This window comes from Schistocerca americana, unplaced genomic scaffold, assembly GCF_021461395.2.
Source record: "Schistocerca americana isolate TAMUIC-IGC-003095 unplaced genomic scaffold, iqSchAmer2.1 HiC_scaffold_596, whole genome shotgun sequence".
Lineage (NCBI taxonomy): Eukaryota > Metazoa > Arthropoda > Insecta > Orthoptera > Acrididae > Schistocerca > Schistocerca americana.
In genome coordinates this window covers 1-5000 of record NW_025726342.1, presented here as the reverse complement: position 1 = coordinate 5000, position 5000 = coordinate 1, and positions in this window count along the sequence as shown.

Below are 5000 nucleotides of genomic sequence, written 5' to 3'. Positions count from 1 at the left end.
CCCACCCCAACCGCCCAACTCGCAACTCCAGCGGATGAACGGCGGACTTTGCTCGCACTCGCAATGTGCAATCCACCCCTATAACGTGCGTTTCATGAAGAGTTATGTCCAATATGCGACATTCCCGCTGTCCATATACATGAGCTGCGAGCTGTACCACGTACGAGCTACAGACGCGATCGCGTTGCTCGCTGTACGAATGCAGATGCTCAGCGGCAGCTAGGAGGCGCTCCATCCATGTCGGTACCGGTGAGCGTTGCACTCGCAGTCGCAAAAACGTACGGCAAGTATATTACTCGGAAGAGTCAATGACAGTCCAAGCCCCCCTGCGTGGGAAGAGTCTTCCTAGGCCATGACCCACCGGAAGGGCGCAGCGTCCCCCACCCCAGACATGTGACGTCAGACTATCGGTATTGACGACTAGACTGATTCCTTATAATCATTTGCCATACACCGGTGGAAGCTGCCGAGACGAGTAACTACATAGCGGGCTCGCCGTGTCACTAATGTACAGAGATACAATAGTTTCGACTGGAACCGGATTAAACGTATACACGGCGCTGATTAGTAATAGATAGAGCCATCAGAATACAGATAATGTATAGACCTGTCCGTATACATGCTGAAAGACTCTGCTCACAATCACACGTCAGCCAGACACTCTTATCACGCACTACTCTCTGCCTGTAACAGGCACACAGACAATATGTAAGCACCAGCATGGAACAACACCCAGTGCATCCTCTCTGCCACATTAGACAATCCACACTATCATAACCAGACCGGGAGGTCCACTCGGAAAACAGAATATCCCACCCTTCCGACAACCACCATTGCTCAGCTAAGCCACCAACACCCACACATGTCCCAGACAGGGGTGCACCCAACATCACAATACTGCCTCCTGTCACACCACACAAACAATGGCAGGAATGAAAGACACAGGTCTGCCACAAGCATGGAATCAGAGCGCCGCCTGTTATGAGCCAAAGGTGCACCCTGACGTGGCAAATCAGATGATGCCGCAGTCATTTACTTACGATAATCACAATCAACAAACCGGGCCCCCCCCCCCCCCAAGTGCCTTAACCTAACCCGTATTGTACCTTAACCTAACCCGTATTGTACCTTAACCTAACCCGTATTGTACCTTAACCTAACCCGTATTGTACCTTAACCTAACCCGTATTGTACCTTAACCTAACCCGTATTGTACCTTAACCTAACCCATATTGTACCTTAACCTAACCCATATTGTACCTTAACCTAACCCATATTGTACCTTAACCTAACCCATATTGTACCTTAACCTAACCCATATTGTACCTTAACCTAACCCATATTGTACCTTAACCTAACCCATATTGTACCTTAACCTAACCCATATTGTACCTTAACCTAACCCATATTGTACCTTAACCTAACCCATGTTGCGCCTTAACCTAACCCATGTTGCGCCTTAACCTAACCCATGTTGCGCCTTAACCTAACCCATGTTGCGCCTTAACCTAACCCATGTTGCGCCTTAACCTAACCCATGTTGCGCCTTAACCTAACCCATGTTGCGCCTTAACCTAACCCATGTTGCGCCTTAACCTAACCCATGTTGCGCCTTAACCTAACCCATGTTGCGCCTTAACCTAACCCATGTTGCGCCTTAACCTAACCCATGTTGCGCCTTAACCTAACCCATGTTGCGCCTTAACCTAACCTATGTTGCGCCTTAACCTAACCTATGTTGCGCCTTAACCTAACCTATGTTGCGCCTTAACCTAACCTATGTTGCGCCTTAACCTAACCTATGTTGCGCCTTAACCTAACCTATGTTGCGCCTTAACCTAACCTATGTTGCGCCTTAACCTAACCTATGTTGCGCCGTAACCTAACCTATGTTGCGCCGTAACCTAACCTATGTTGCGCCATAACCTAACCTATGTTGCGCCTTAACCTAACCTATGTTGCGCCTTAACCTAACCTATGTTGCGCCTTAACCTAACCTATGTTGCGCCGTAACCTAACCTATGTTGCGCCTTAACCTAACCTATGTTGCGCCTTAACCTAACCTATGTTGCGCCTTAACCTAACCTATGTTGCGCCTTAACCTAACCTATGTTGCGCCTTAACCTAACCTATGTTGCGCCTTAACCTAACCTATGTTGCGCCTTAACCTAACCTATGTTGCGCCTTAACCTAACCTATGTTGCGCCTTAACCTAACCTATGTTGCGCCGTAACCTAACCTATGTTGCGCCTTAACCTAACCTATGTTGCGCCTTAACCTAACCTATGTTGCGCCGTAACCTAACCTATGTTGCGCCTTAACCTAACCTATGTTGCGCCTTAACCTAACCTATGTTGCGCCTTAACCTAACCTATGTTGCGCCTTAACCTAACCTATGTTGCGCCTTAACCTAACCTATGTTGCGCCTTAACCCAACACACGTTGGGCCTTAACCCAACACACGTTGGGCCTTAACCCAACACACGTTGGGCCTTAACCCAACACACGTTGGGCCTTAACCCAACACACGTTGGGCCTTAACCCAACACACGTTGGGCCTTAACCCAACACACGTTGGGCCTTAACCCAACACACGTTGGGCCTTAACCCAACACACGTTGGGCCTTAACCCAACACACGTTGGGCCTTAACCCAACACACGTTGGGCCTTAACCCAACACACGTTGGGCCTTAACCCAACACACGTTGGGCCTTAACCCAACACACGTTGGGCCTTAACCCAACACACGTTGGGCCTTAACCCAACACACGTTGGGCCTTAACCCAACACACGTTGGGCCTTAACCCAACACACGTTGGGCCTTAACCCAACACACGTTGGGCCTTAACCCAACACACGTTGGGCCTTAACCCAACACACGTTGGGCCTTAACCTGCTCTGTAATTGTCATACGACGCGTTAAATTAGTGTAGTGTTGCCTAACTGCAACCCCCGCAATATAGTTTGCTACTCGCACTGCCCGGTCCCCAGAGTATCGCTTCATGTTAAACACCTTGCAGCTATACACTGTAATGCGGATGGCGGCAGGACGTACATGCTCAATGCCCTTCGCAGTTGTTCATTGGCATTCGCATGGCGAAGCACAGCCTACGTTGTGGTACGGCTTGTGGCAACTGTCCGCTGATGTTGTACGTCCAAATCACACACTGTACCGCACATTGGTCCTCATGTACTGAATGATACATCGTGGTACATGTGTGACCGTACCACGACTGCGCCAACAACGGCGAACCATACGGTCCAAATATTGTGCACTCAGCTACGTGTCGTCTCCCTATAAGAGCTGGATTGCAGTATGGTATGCCGTGGATGGCGATCAGCATGAGCCGTCTGTTGATGTAGTGGCGCGTGTTGTCAGACGTAGTCGTCTCTTCTCACACACCGTGATAGCATGGTGCACTGCGTTCCACATCTGCGACATGCGACAGAGGCCGGTTGACAGTCGTTCGCGCAATGGACATCGCATACGTACGGGGGCCACCTTCCACGTGTTCGCGAAGCGTGCACATGTTGTTGCGTGTATGTGGGCAGACATAGTGTGTCGTGACACCTGACACAGGCATGCAACAATCGTTGAATTTGCAAATGGCGATGGACGTCTACGTTTGCTGGTGACGTTACGCAAATGAAGAACTGGTAAACCGTTGTGGTGCGGTTGTTCTCGCTAGAGGTGAATCAGTGATGGCGACGATCGGTTGAGCTACCAACCGGTTGTTTCAGCGATACCCACCATGCCCACGAACGTGAATGGCATGTGGGTGTGAAGCGATACGCGGCGGTGGCTGGGTGGGACCGTCCCCGGCCGGTGAGGGGGGGCCTTCCGGCGTGCTGGCCGCGCGGTGCGTGGGCGCACGCGCTACAGCCGGCTGGTGGGGGCGGCCAGTGGCAGGCGCGCCGGCCGACGGAGGCGGCAGGCGGCGCAGCTGCGCGCCGGCGCACCCTGCACGCGGCGCCGTGCGGCCAAAGTAGGTCCTCGCGGGCCCGGTGCGAAGCGCGGTGGACATCTGCAGTGTGCTGGTCCGATTGAGGACTGTGTGCGCTGAGGATGCGCCGCCGCCCGGCGCTCGGCGCCGCGACGCCGTCTGCTGCTCGGTCGCCTCTGCGGTTCTCGCAGGTGGATTGTATCGCAGCTGTGCGGACGTGTTGGCGCGTGCGCTGTGCTGGGAGAGTTCGCTTCGGCACCCAAGTGGGGCTTTTGTCCTTCTGTGGCGCTGGCGTTGGAGCTGCCGGCCACCGTAGGTGGCGCGTGTTGTCTCCCGCCGGCAATGCCACGACAGCACGCTCCCGGGCCTCTGTCGGCAGCGGCAAGCTCAGTTGGGAGCACGGGTGGTCGCACCTAAAGCGTCTACTCGCCAAACTCCGGGCGATTGCGCCTCTCTCGAACCCGACCAAGTACTTAGGACGGCGCTGCGCGCCGCCGGGACCTGAGAGGGTTTCGAGGTGTATTGTGCAGGGGAGCTCAGCCTCCTCCTGTTTGCAGAATAATTGAGCGGACGCTTGCGTGTTCGCGCGGGCCCCCGGGACACACTCCCGGGCGGCCGGCTGCTCAGCTCTAGTTGACGCAGCTCCCTGGTTGATCCTGCCAGTAGTCATATGCTTGTCTCAAAGATTAAGCCATGCATGTCTCAGTACAAGCCGCATTAAGGTGAAACCGCGAATGGCTCATTAAATCAGTTATGGTTCCTTAGATCGTACCCACGTTACTTGGATAACTGTGGTAATTCTAGAGCTAATACATGCAAACAGAGTCCCGACCAGAGATGGAAGGGACGCTTTTATTAGATCAAAACCAATCGGTCGGCTCGTCCGGTCCGTTTGCCTTGGTGACTCTGAATAACTTTGGGCTGATCGCACGGTCCTCGTACCGGCGACGCATCTTTCAAATGTCTGCCTTATCAACTGTCGATGGTAGGTTCTGCGCCTACCATGGTTGTAACGGGTAACGGGGAATCAGGGTTCGATTCCGGAGAGGGAGCCT